The 14,759-nt window shown below is 38.6% G+C and overlaps 1 long non-coding RNA gene across 2 annotated transcripts in view; it reads right to left on the bottom strand.

Moving 5' to 3' along the window:
* Nucleotides 1-14,759, bottom strand: part of LOC143434090 (uncharacterized) — a 172,025-nt gene that overhangs the window by 138,509 nt on the left and 18,757 nt on the right. For both annotated transcript variants that reach the window (XR_013103298.1, XR_013103297.1), the window contains exon 2: nucleotides 9,787-9,838. This is a non-coding gene — a long non-coding RNA (uncharacterized LOC143434090). The remainder of the gene's footprint in view (nucleotides 1-9,786; nucleotides 9,839-14,759) is intronic.

Below are 14,759 nucleotides of genomic sequence, written 5' to 3'. Positions count from 1 at the left end.
TGTTCAAGCCCTTTTCAAAGTGTTTCACTGGATACTTCGTTACATTTGGATTCGGTGAGAGTTCTTCTGATAATGCTTATATTTATTCTTTATCAAATACAGGATTCATGAGTATCTTCTTACACTTCAGAGTCTGTGTTTTCACCAAATAACTGTGTCTTTTAACATACAAAAGCTTCACATTTTATGACCTCTGATTTGTCAACTTTTTTGTGGAGGAGTGGGTAGGGCTTCTGGCATTATGTCAAAGAAATGATTGCCAAATGCAGCATTAAGAAGTGTTTTCCCTTGTCCCAAGAGCCATTATAATTCAAGGTAGATAAGAATAGGAGGGGTACAGTATGGGTGTTCAAATCAACCCATTGTACTGCCCCTTAAACCTGGTATTCTCCTCTAACCTTTTCATATTCTTTTGCTTTTAGGCAGGGATTCAATCAAATCTGCAGTCAGACTTACCAGACAGAACTCCAAATTGGCAAGAAATTTTAGGTCAAAAGAAAGAAAACATGCTTTTGACATCTCGCTCACCTCCAAGAATGTGATAAAAAAAAAAAAAAATCCTTCTCATGCCCTGAAGCTCTACACTGGAAAACAGGATCAGTTCCTTATTTTTATCACTTTCTGGTATTCCAGCCTCCAGAATCAGCTTTGTTGAAGAAAGATAACAGGATTGTACAAATAAGCTATGATGGAGGGCTCCCCTAGAGCCAAGAAGGTCTAGCCACAAAACAATCAATATTTTTATAATCCCCCCATAATGTTGATCTCTCATGAGGAATCCGTGACCCTGAAGAAGAGCAGAGTCATTCTACTCCACCTCCTTTCATGTTTATTCAATGTGGTTTGTTAGAGAAAGTAGAAAAAGGACATTTTCTTAAGATCATCTCCAAGTTTTGCCAAGGATTCTGTAAATTGTAAATATTTAACAGGGAGTTTCTCCTTATCTTCTCCATGTAGAGTCAGGAAGCTGAATATCCTCTTCCTGTGTGTACTTCCTTGTGGGATATTGTGGCTTTATTTCACTAGTATCCCTAGATACCTATGTGCGTACAGCACACAGATGTATACATGTATAGGGCCACAGCTCACTGACTGAGATTGCAGAGAGACTGGAAAGGCTTTGTAGTTCTGTTTATTTTATTTATGTCATACAGTTAAAAACTACTATACGTGGAGGTTTGCATGTGGTGGGCAGACGAAAGGGATAAGCGCAGTAAGAAAAAGTGATGGACTCCATTATGCACCCTCAGGTACCAGGGATCTGAAAAAAATGGAAGTGGTTTGTAAGCAGTTCATTGCTGAGAATCTGAAGGGAATGGTGGGCAGATGGAGTGGAGATGGGAAGATAAGTTCCATTCAGTCTGTTATCCCTGGAGCAAGGAAGGCTCTCTTAGCTCCATATCAGTCTGCTTATTGATGCTCACTGTGGACACACAGATGACACAGCAAGATCAAATAGACAATAATAACACAAGCAAGATCAAATAGCCAATAATAAAGCACAAAGAACTGAGTGGCACCAATTGAGTTTCATGACAAATGTCTCCCAAAAGCTTGGGGATGGTGATGTGTGCCTGTGTATGCATGTGCCTGTGTGTGTCGGTGTGTGTGTGTGTCTGTGTGTGTGTGTCCGTGTGTGTGTCCGTGTGTGTGTGTATGTGTGTGTGTGTATATCTGTGTGCTGTGTGTCTGTATGAATATGAATGTATGTGTGCATATGTATGTGTATTTATATACATGCATGGCTGAGACCAAAGAAAGAGCTCTTGATGTCTAATTTTTTGCAGGAATTACACATGAATAAGTCAGGAATAAAAGTATGACCTCCAAGACCACTCAAGAGACTTTTTCAAGACCAGATAGTGTCTGCTGGGGGAATGGTGGCCACATAAACAAAATTGCTTGCTGGAAACATTCCCTTATCTCTCATTTTTCTCACTCTGTTTTAATGAGGAAATGGCACTGGGGCAGATGGAGGGTAGGCAGGTCACGCAGAACCCAGTGGTTCCTGGTCTCTTCACAGAGAAACATTAGTTTTGTCCCCGATATCCCTCAGCACCTTTGTATCCACAGCAGATACTAGCAGAAAATGACAGAAGACACTGGTTTTCTAGGGGCTTTAGTAGAAATCTAAAGCAGTTCCATTGACAATCAAATTGGCCAGCTCTTGAGCAGATATGGGAGCATAAATAAGAACTAAACAAAGCCTGAAAGGTGGGGGGAGAGATGTGAAGGGAGCCTAATGGTCTCACATGGGCCATGAATTAATCAGTGTCACTAGGAGAAAGGCCTGTTTGATAACTCAGTAATTATTCCACAAACAGTATATTCCATACTGTTCCCAATTTAACAAATAGTTACTTGCTCTACAATTTGCAATCTCTCCCCTGATTTTATTTTCTAATGGCCCCCTAATAAAATGTAACACATATTCCATGCAAAGCAAGAACCTACGTGGAACACTGGGAAGGACCCTCATCCCAGAGAAGACTCTGGTCTTCTGAAATGCATATTCATTCACACAGTAAAGAGACACAAATCAGCATGGTGACTGAGCAAGCACAGGGTGAGTGGCGGCCTTGACTCCTAATGAAACCAAATCATGCAAGACATTAGAAAGATTGATTGGAGTTAAGTTAGCTACCAGTGTTAGCCAGAGTACCCCAGGCTGTAATGAAACTGCCAGGGATTATTTATGGAGACAGAGTTTGGGGTGTAAGTTATAGTCATCAGGCTGGTGTTACAAAAGACAGACACGTGATGAAACCTTCATTGTGAGTGAAGCAGCAGACACCTAGTCCCAGTGGGCACCCCCTCCCACACTGACTGGGAGTGTCTGCTTCTCCAAACTTCTGTGTCAGGGTGAAAAAGGACAGGCCTTCAACTGGAAGGAAAATGTGTCACATGAAATGCATTGTTTGAAAATGTTGACTTGGAGTGGAACAAGAGAAAATAGCAAAGTCAACATTAAATAATTGCTAAGAAGAAAAATACAACACATAAACATACAAAAATGATACCTTTATCTAAGTTAAGGTACAAAATCATATTTTTATTCTTAATTTAAAAAAAAAAATCATTTGGCCATGGTCTTTTTCATGAGCACCAGGAAAGAGGGAGCTAAAAGGAGAATGACATTAATTATGTCCCAGTTCAATAACCATGATGGAGAAAGCCATAAACCCCCATTTAACATATGTAAAGTCTGCACAGCTTTTCTCAGGACATACTGCTGGCAATTTGATATTTGAATAAATCAAGGTTATGGGAGGGAATAAATGTCACCTTCAAAACAGTTTTTAAATAAGAATTATATAAGCATCTGTTCTAGTTTACTTTCTTGTTGCTGTGATAAAACATTGACCCTTAGCAGCTTAGAGAGGACAGGGTCTACTTCAACTTATCTGTTACAGTCCTTCATCTAGTGGAGCCAGGCCATGAACTCAAGAAGGAATCTAGAGGTGGGAATTGAAGCAGAGACCCCGAGAGATTGAAATGTAAGTTGTTAGCTTCTTCCAGCTTGCTCAGCTAGCTTTGTATATAGCCCAGGCTCACCTGCCTGGGGATGTACTGTCTGTCCACAGTGGGTCAGTGGCAAAATCCTCCTAAATTAAACGGCAATCAAGAAAATATCCCCATAAACACACCGTCAGGCCAATCTGGTTGAAATAATTCCCCTGTTGAGACTCTCTCTCTGATAACTCTGGGCTATGTCAAGTTGGTAGGTGAAGGTAACTAAGAGAACATCTTATGTATTGCACTTAGGAAATCATCAGGTACCTAAGGAACAATACCTTAAGAAGTAGTGGCTACTTCTATGCTAGATTCATCATAAAGCATGCCAGAAGGCAAAGGATTTGGACTAATGCAGTATCTATACTCAGCCACTGAAGCCACAAAGAACGGCAAAGAGGGATGGGAATGGATTTGAAAAAGGAAAGAAAATGGCTAGCAAACTGCCTGTTTTTAAGGTATGTGTGTACACACACAAACACACAAAATGACAGAACTAAGCTGAAAGAAATGGGATCTCTACAGGTATGATTGTGTGATGTATAGAATAACCAAAGGGCTAAAAATGTCACCAACTCAAAAGTCCCTTTGAAAAGTTCCCTTAATCCCCTGCCTGAGCAGCCTGAACAGAAGGGAAAGAAGTGTTGGGTTTTTTTGTGTTTTGTTTTTTTTTTTAAAAAAAAAACAGGTGAAAAGTGTTTTTTTTTTTTAAATTTTTAATTTATTTCTGCAATATATGTATCAGATGATTTGTAAGGATCTGGGTTTCTGAGGACAAGGCCAGTAGGCATAGCAGTGGAAGATGGGGCCACAGTTGTTTATGTCTCCAGAAAATAAGGGGGAGGTAGAGAAGGCAGAGGTGGATCAGGAAGAATATAAACCAAGCGATTTCCAGGGGCCTCCTTAATCTAACCTGTTGCATACAGGCTGAAGCAGGAAAGCTGCAAGTTCAAGTCCTGATTGGGCTATAGAATGAGCTCAAGACCAGATTGGGCAACTTAGTGAACCTATCTCATAATAATGGTGCTTTTAAAGGATTGGCGATGTAGCTCAATAGTAAAATTCTTGCTTAGCATATGTGCGGCCCTGGGATCAACCACTAACACCAGGGGGAAATATAAGGGCATGCAATGGGTCAAATGAGACAGGAAATGAAGACAGTTTAAAGCACAAATAAGATGTATAGGAAACACTGAAAACAAAGCCACCAAAGAAAAGTGGCCAAACTTATACCCCTGACTCTCATTCTCCAATACTGATAGTTGCTTCCAGAAGACATTTCTGGGTGGCTGCTGCACATGATGAAATGTGGACTGAAACATTAGAGAAATCCGCAAAGAAGGTAAAGCTTCCTAGAAGAGCTAGAGGTGAGTTTAGGGAAACTGACCACACATGAACCGTGTCTCAGGTCATTCTGGATCAGTCACTTACGGCTGATCATGGGGAAAGGACTGCTCAGGAACTGAAGGTAGTTTCAGTGTAAAACAATGGCTCAGGAAGTGAAGTTATCATCGGTTGGGCCCCATGGAGAGCTATGCTTTCAATAATATATAGATATAGATATAGATATAGATATAGATATAGATATAGATATAGATATAGATAGATACATAAATTAGATATAGGTAGATGATATAGATAGATATATATAGATGTAGATGTACATATAGATATAAATTAGATTAGATATAGATGAGATAGATAGAGATAGATTAGATATAGATAAATGATATACATTAGATACAGATATAGATTAGATAGTGATAGAGATTAGATAGAGATATAGATGAGATAGAGATATGATAGTTATAGAGATAGAGAATAGAGATAGAGATGATAGAGATAGAGATAGAGAATATGTTAGCTGTTTACAAGAGAGAATCATAAAAGACAGATGGAAGATAGTGAAGAAAGAAGGTTGGTAACCTGAAGTTATAGAGTCAAAGAAACACATGCTTCTGTATATTCTCTACATTTACACACACACACAGAGAGAGAGAGAGAGAAAGAGAGAGAGAGAGAGAGAAAGAGAGAGAGAGAGAAGGAGAGACAGAGACAGAGACAGAGACAGAGACAGAGACAGAGAGACAGAGAAAGACAGAGAGCAGCTCTGGAGTATCTGGCAAGCTCCTGTGAACTGAGCAAACGAGGTAAGTTAAGTTGTGCTGTTCCCACGCACCAGATTATAGAGCTCCTTTAAATTCCTTTTTATATTTATTTTTAAACAGAATTATGAATGTTAGATGTGGCTCCCAATTCATAATGCAAATAAATGTCCAGGAATGATGAAATTTTGGTTGCATATAGCAAATGCTTCCTGCTCTTCATAATATGTTTATTGATGTCATATAATTAATTTATCATAACATGTTACATCCACATAAGAATGGAGAACAGATATTTTCTCTGACTTGGACAGACAGAAGTTGTGGGATTAATTTAAAAGGAGAAGAGAAAAGAAAAGAAGAGAAGGGAAGAGGACTACTTTACAAACGATGTCTAAAATCTAGACCAAAACACAAGATTCCTAAGTATTTATAGAAAATATTTGACTCCCTGAAACACTGTGTTATATTGGTCCATGCACTTATTGCCATGTCCCTTTAAGTTTATTAAGTTTATTCATCCACCCACTTCACTTGAAGTTTCTCTTCTTTCTTCAACATGTCAACTCTTTGCTATAAATAGAAAGAAGAATAGTTTCTTCTTTCAAAGTGTCATCTCCTAAGTACTCTAGAAATCTTGGTCTCTGTCAACATATGCAATCTTCACTGAATTCTTTACATCATAACCAAAGCTTGACAGTACTTCTGATGCCTGTAGCTCACTTAAATAAAATAGGGACAATGTTATTCCCTAACATGTAGGAATGGTCTGAGGACTAAGAGTGCACAGTGGGTGACATACAGGCAGAAGGCCTTTGATGAGTGGTTATTAATAGACCTGATTGTAAATAGTCCTTTATGTCTTTGTTTAGTGGACAAGAAGAAAAAGACTAGTCAGGAATTTCAGCATCCTTCCTTGGGGATATTCAGACTTCATCACAGCCTCCTAGTTTACTATTTTAAAGATACACCTTGTCTTAGCCACTATCAGCAAGAAGATACAACCCTTGTGTTCTACTCCTAAATGTAAAAACTCCTAAATGTAAGAAATAATGAAAAGGTTTCTGTCTCTTACTTAGTCAAAGAAATAAATGCCATGCAAAGAATAGAAGCTAAATGTTACAAGCAAACCAGCTAGATAGCATCAAAAGCATGAGCTATTAGTCTCCTGTCTCTGATGCCTGAGGGAGTTTATCTATTCCTAGTTTTCACCAGGCAACACCGTCAGAATATCATTTGATGCATTTCATAAGTCAGCAAAGCAATAGCAGGAATGTATATTACTTTAAGTGCCCTACATCTAAGCATCTCTCTAAGTCTTCTTAAATCCAAGCTTGTACCATGAAGACCACTGGGAGTTACTGTTAATAACGCACCTACCAAAAAAAGCAGTGTCCCTACTACTCAGCTATTAAAAACAATGACTTCATAAAATTCACAGGCAAATGGATGGAACTTGAAAATATCATCCTGAGTGAGGTAAACCAGTCACAAAAGAACACACATGGATGGTATGCACTCCCTGATAAGTGGATACTAGTCCAAAATCTCAGAAACCCAAGATACATTTTATAGACCATATGAAGCTCAAGAAGAAGAAAGACCAAAGTGTGGCTGCTTCAGTGCTTCTTAGAAGGGGAAACAAAATACTCACAGGAGGAAATATGGAGACAAACTGTGGAGCAGAGACAGAAGAAAAGGCCATCCAGAGATGACCCCACCTGGGGATCTATCACATATACAGTCACCAAACCCGGACTCTATTGCAGATGCCAGGAAGTGCTTTCTGACAGGACTCTGATATAGCTGTCTTCTGAGAGGCTCTGTCGGAACCTGACAGATACACAGGCAGATGCTTGCAGCCAACCATTGGACTGAGCACATGGTCTCTAATGGAGGAGTTAGAGAAGGGACTGAAGATGCTGAGGGGGTTTGCAGCCCTTTACTGGGAGCAACAGTGTCAAGCGGCCAGACCTTCCCCCACCAAGAACTCCCGGGGATTGGACCACCAACAAAAGTGTACACATGGAGGGACCCATGACTCCAGTCACATATAAGGCAGAAGATAGCCTTATTGGACATAAGTGGGAGGAGTGGCCCTTGGCCTGAGGGGTTTCAATGCCCCAGTGTAAGGGAATGCCAGGACTGGAAGAAGAGAGTGGGTGGGTGGGTGGGTGGGTGGGTAGGTAAGGGAGCACCCTCATAGAAACAGGGGGAGGGAAGATGGGATAGGTGGTTTCTGGAGGGGAGACCTGGAAAGGGGATAACATATGAAATGTAAATTTAAAAATGCACAATAAAAGAAAAAAATTGATAAAAGCAGTGTCCCTAATAATCCTGTTTCCAATGATGGCTATGTGCAAGGCCTTTTGTGAGCTATATTCATTACTATCCACCTCATGACACCTAGAATACTTGTGAGAAAGCAGCTAATATTAGATGGTGGGCAAACCAAGATCATGAACAAATGAAGACATTACAGAAACATCTTCAGTATCACAGAAACTGAAACAAAAGGAGCCACCAATGGCAGTATGGATATTAAGGACTAAAATAAAGCCTCAAGCCTATCCCCTCTGATCCTATATCCCATGAACTGCATGCTGAGTGTGTCTGCTTTGACCTTCAATACTAACTCTCTGATTTATAAACTTTTCATGAAGGAGAGCACAGTGTCAAGACTGCAGAAATGCAGCCACCAACCAATCTACTAAACATGTTTAATTTTCTTGAAGTCATAATCTGTACGTTAAATTTCATCAGAAAATCTGTGTTATAAAAGAAATTCAGTGGGTCAAATTTTTTCAACTATAAATTTTAGAAAGTATTCCCAAACAATCCCGAATCCTCCCCCCAAAGAATGCTGAAGTGCTCCATGGCTTGTGGTTCAGATTGATTCAGAACAGCCTCAGAATTTCATCACTGAGGAAAAGGAATCCCAGAGAGAGGAAGGAACCCTCATAAAGTCTTCAGAAAACTCTTTTCTCCATTCCTTATGTAATCTTATTTTCATTTTCTAAGTTGTCTTTGGCAATTTCTTTTATTCTTTGGCAGTTTCGTACATGTATATAATAAATTGCATTTTCAAGCTCAGTCTTTTTTTTCTGTTCCCTTATGTTCCCACTGAAAACCTTCTTCCCAAGACCCTGCTATGCTTCTGTTCTTCCCTTTGCTTGGGAATCAATTTGTTTAAGGTTTCATGACTTAGCATGGGTGGACAGTTTTTCACTGGACCATGGACAATTTATCAGTGGCTATACCACTGAAGACCCTAGCCATGGCTGTCAATAGTCTCTTAAGGTGGGATGGGGTTTCATTAATCCTTCTCTGTCACACAATAAAATGTTGATCAGCCTAATCTTGGGGAGGTCTTGTGCAGGGACAAACAACTGCAGTGAATTCTTGAGTACAATGTCTTGTAAAGCCCAAAAGATGTCTTTTTGCAGCATACCCTCCCCCCATCTTCTAGCTCTTCCATTCTTTCCATCTCTTCATCCATGATTTTCCTTGATCCCTGGAAAGGGTTACATAGATAACCTACTTGCATCAAGCACTTCACTCTGTCCTTTATTCTCAACAACTTTACCAGTTATGAGTCTCGGTACTAACTGTGAAAACTCATTGCTATTCGTTGCAGTGAGAAGTTTCTCTGATGAATGATGAAAGCAGTATTAATCATTAATATTTGAAAGGTAATTTGATCACGTTTTCATTTAAAAAAATAATACTGGTAAGTTCCTGACTATGGCTAATTATTTCCTGAGCCTCCATCTCTTTGACAGGTTTACAGTGTCAGGTATGAGTTCCTGGACTAGATGCCAATCAGAAAGCAATTTCTTATACCAATACCACTCATGCCACTTTTGCAGTGGTGAGTAGATGCCACATCTTGCCTAGTGAGTCCTTATTGTAGCTCTCCAAGCTCAGAGCTAGATAGGACTATTGATTACTTTTCTGTCTTAGAATCCTATATAGCATCTCCCAGAACTATGAAATCTGGCCATTAGGGAGGAAGTTTCCATCTCAGTTCCTACATGAGTTCTCAAAGTAGCTAAAATATTTGATATCTTCAGACAAATTGGAAAAAAACCTAGTTTCTGTGTGGAATCATATCATGAAATATTCTGAATTGACCATCTGAACCTGAGGAGGAAGAAATGGATTTTACCTCAGCTCTTTTGATTCCTGGTTCTGTATCATCCCACATCTGCAACTCAGGCCTGTCAGGAATTAGAAAAGATACGCCTTATTAAAAGAAAATTCACATGGTTTCTGAGATATTCTGTATAGAAATATCCCGATGGTACTGGATAGTTTTATGTCAACTTGACACAAAAGAGAATCACCAGAGAAGAAGGAGCATAAACTAAGAAAATGCCTCCATAAAATCTGGTTGTAGGTATTTTTTTCCCTTTCTTTTTTTCTATTTTACTTTTTATTGGATATTTTATTTATTTACATTTCAGATGTCCTCCCCTTTCCCCATTTCCTCTCCCTAGAAAACCCCTATCTCATCTCCCCTCCTCCTTTTTGCTTTTATGCCATTTAAATTACATGCAAGTATTAAGATCAGTTCTAGTTTGAGGAACAAGCGATATAATAGATGCAAATAGTCAAGGATCAAGAAAGACAATAAACACAAATAATCAAAGAACAAGCAAGGCAATAAGCAAAGTTCTGTAAACACTCCCATGATCACTGTTTCTATGGACTTATCAGGATGACCACAATATCTGAGCCTACTTCTCTGTACTAGCCCAAAATCATTTTTGTCTGAATCCTACTTCCTTGTTCCTGCCTAATATTTAGATCTCTGGCTGAAATTACTTCTTTGTTTTAGCCTAATGTCAGATTCCTGCCTGAGGCCCATTTCCTTGTCCTTGGCCAATATCATATTCCTGTCAAGTAGCCCATTTTCTTGTCCTTAGCCCATGTCAGATTCTTGCCAAGCAGTCCCAAAAGCTCTCTACTTCTCTCCCTTTTTGTTTCATAACAAGACTGAGCCTGTCTTAGGTCATTCTGACAAGAATGCCTTCCTTACCCATCATGGAATATGCATCATCAAACGCAATGCACTTCTGCATTAGGTTGGTAAGGCTCTGTGCAGAATCTTGCCCATCCTTGGCTTGCCAGCCTGTTAATTTAATAACTCTATCTGAGGGTGGATTTTTCAGTTTCAAGCCATGTACTTTGGCTGCCAACATGTTGATGTTGTTAAAGACAAGGTTTAACATGATGGGCAGGAATAAAATTATTCCCAGGACAAAAAAAGAGCTAGCACAATCAAGCTATATATGCCATTCATGAAGCTTGACCAAAACAGAAATATTGACCTCAAGCCATGGGTAATTTTATCAGCAGTATCTCCTGCACCAACACTCAGCAGAGTAGCAGTCTTTAAATTCATAAGTTCACTATGCAAAGTTAAAACATCCAGAGAGGTGTTAGACTTATGCCAAATACACTGCAAGTATCTTTCAACTTTTTTTCTAATTATAATTACTGTCCTGTAAATTTTAGAACTAACACGGATCTAATGATATTTGGCATGATACTCGAGATTGCTCCTTACTCTTAAACTCTGAACCTCCTTGCAATAATTTGAATAGGATAAAGAGCATTAATCTATTTTTCCAAATGCCTATCTAAATCCTCTTGTATATTCAACACATTAGAAACATTTTTTGCTAAATGATTTACAAAAGTAGCTGTCTTAACTTTTTGCGTCAAAGCAATTGCAGAAGCAGAGGTGCTAGCAACTCTTAACTAGTGATTGATATGGGAGGGCCCAGTCCATTATGGGTGGTACCATCCCTGAACTTGTGGTTCTGAATTCTATAAGAAAGTAGGCTAAAAGAGCTATGAGAGAAAACCACTAAGAAGCACTTTTCCATAGCTTCGGTACCAGCTCCAGTCCCCAGGTTCCTTCCCTGTATAAGTTCCTGTAGTCACAACTTCTGATGATGAACTGTTATACGGAACTATGAACCATATAAATTCTCTCCTTTACAAGTTGCTTTGATCGTGATGTTTCATCAAAGCCATAGTAACCCTAACTAAAATACAGACTCTTATACTGATGTTGCTCATCAGTTCATAATATTTATTTAAAAAAACATCACTTCATTGGTTCATATTTAAGTCACCTTCTCAGAGTTTAAATTCAGGACCATAGGCATTCTTTGTGTCTGCCTCTCTTCCTAATCCCATACAGGGAGAAATAACTATATTTCATGTGGATAATGTATATTTGCTGTTCACCAGTCATATTTTTCTATGATGCCTAAGGCAATGCTGTCAGGAAGAACATGGTAAAAAGCGAAAGGAGTTTGTAGATAACTATGGAGTTAGCACAGAAAGAAGGCAAAGGGAAAGCTTAATATGGGAAAAGAAATTACAAAAAGATGAATCCTAAAGCCCTTTCTGAATTGGCAATTTCCAAATGTGGTCCCTATGGGAGGCACCAGACACTGCATCCCAGCACATCATTATGTGTGTTTCTACATTGCTGGAGAGTAACAGGGTGTTGTATAAGCTCTTCATTCTGCTGCCTGTTTATCCTACAAGCAACAGCAGGATTAAACTTTAAAAGCTGCCACTTTTTAAGTAAATGTGTTTGAGTCTCTTGAGTAACAATTCGACATTTATCCAATTCTGTACCATTTTTAAGCCACTCAGCTATTCAGTCCTTGTATTTTACGCATATGAATAAAGTATTTACATAGATGGACACTGTAAGTATGGTAAATACAGGGGATATCACCTGATTGGGTGCCAATACTTACCAGGTGCTTATTAGATGACATGTGCTATATTAAAGCATTTTATGAACAACTACATTCAATACTTCTGATATTGAAAATGTCACCATTTCTATTTAAATATTAGCAACTTGAGATCTAAAGTTGTGGGGCTAACAAGTGGCAGTACTGCTATTTGTTCACAGGACTCAAGAAGTTAACCATTATGCTTGACAGGAATAGTATTTTCCCCTATGGACTTTACAGTTTAATTCAAATATAGCAACACATGACCCTGAACTGGCTTTCATTTCCCAGTATTCATTTTTTATTGATGCATAATAAATTGCAGAGAATTAGCATCTTAAAACAATGCGTGCCTTTTATTTCACTCTTGAGTCAGGAGTCTGGTCATAGTTTCAGCCTTCTGTTCAGAGTCTCACAATATTGTAATAAAGGTATTGGACAGGACCAAAAGCCACTCATATCTCCATGAGTCTAAAGCATTCCAAACCTGAGCAATATCAATTTGATCACCCTTAAGTATCATATAATTATTTCAATACAATTTAGTTTTCTGATCATGCTTTCTTTACCATCCACAAACAGATGTTCTGTGAATGTTATAGAACTTCAGATTCTTTCATCAGTGTCAAGTTATCAAGTTATTCCTAGAACATACCTTAGCATGTAAAAGAATATTTTACTGCAGCAACATGTGGCCCATAGGTTACACTGTATATGTATGTGTGTTAACACCTGTGTTAGTGATGGGGAAAATTAGTTATATATTGATCAATTTTTAGTAGTACATATATCACATCTATGGCACACATATCAGTTGGCTACTTTTAAGTAACAAATGATGCCAAGTCAGTAGCCAACATTTAGGTCACAATTGTATGGGTAAAACCTTTTAGATATATTTAGCTGAGTAGCTCTTCTTGTCTCTGCTGGTTCACTTAAAGATCTGTGGTCAGCTGTTGTACCAGCAAGTAGATGGCTGGAATGACTTTTCTCTCCTTCCACCTTCTTTAGGTCACTGTCTCTTCTACTATTTCTTCTTTAAGATATTGCTACCTATTCCCTTTTAAAGCCTTATTTCCTTGAAAGGGTTGGGGGATGTCAATCATATTAACAATATCCCTGCTCTCGCTCTCAACATTAAAATAAGCCCATAGCTGTCATCTAGCTAGACAAGCAGCTCTCCCTGGCCTTTGTACTTAGCCAAAAGATAGTTATACAATTTAAACAAGATTGATCATAAATCTGGCTTGATGCCCAAATATATTAAACAACAGAAAAGATCATAAGTAAGACGATAAGTTTTCGGGACAATAAACATTCACAGACTTTTGCATAAGGCTAGTCCCATCCTAGGCTGACTCATCTATTTTTAATTTGTAGCAAATAGTAAAGAATCAAAGCAAAGAGTTGCTAAGTTCTTTCACACTAGTTGCAAGTATAGATGATACCAGCCTTCTTTGAATGTCATCGTCATCCTATTTTTTTGTTTTTTTGTTTTTTTCGTTTTTTTACAATATCAGAAGCTATGTGCAAGAACTGGATTTATCTAACGGAAGAAGAGAGTTTTTTTTTTTTAAAGCTATTTCTTGTTAATAGTTTGAAAATAAAAGAGAGCAGTCAACTTATAGCAACTAACCTATTTCCTGTGAGCTAAAGTTACACAAAACAAAGTGCTCCAGCAACAACCCCATTCTCTTCTACTAATTAGAAATTGGGAACTATCTGTACTACTGATCTGACTGAAACCATGGTTGTTGGAATGTTGAGAATAGAGAAGATCTAGGAAGCACAAAATATAAGACTGGACAATAACCTGGAATTCCTTGGCAGTATGGAATGACATTATCTGGGTAGAGCTGATATAGTATCGTATCAACTACCTTATTGTACTGTATGGTATGGTATGGTATGGTATGGTATGGTATGGTATGGTATGGTATTGTATAGTTGTGAACCCCCTTGGACTTTAGGATTCTGAAAGCAAGAAGTTGGAGAATGATCAACCACCAATGGTAGTGGAAGGGAAAGAGGCCAAACATCAACCAGGATCCTCTCAAAAAAAGGTGACACTCAAAATACAACCAAATATACCTTATGATAAGGTCAATACTTGTGTTCTGGACCTACAGGTTGCAGGCCACAACAATAGCAACAGTAAAACAAATGTGACACAAGAAATAACCTGAAACAACCACGCAATAAAAAACTTTTTCTACCTCTTCATTTCCCATGCTTAAAGTGGCAAGAAGTTATAAATGTATTACCAGGATCTCACTAAGTCACTGGCCATGCAATTTGTTGAAAATTCCAGTACACTAATGAGAGTTAAAGGGGGCACAAGAGGTAAGGACATAAATAGTGCCAGAAAAACTAG

Source organism: Arvicanthis niloticus, chromosome 13 (assembly GCF_011762505.2).
Source record: "Arvicanthis niloticus isolate mArvNil1 chromosome 13, mArvNil1.pat.X, whole genome shotgun sequence".
Lineage (NCBI taxonomy): Eukaryota > Metazoa > Chordata > Mammalia > Rodentia > Muridae > Arvicanthis > Arvicanthis niloticus.
This window is presented reverse-complemented; position numbering and strand designations above follow the sequence as displayed.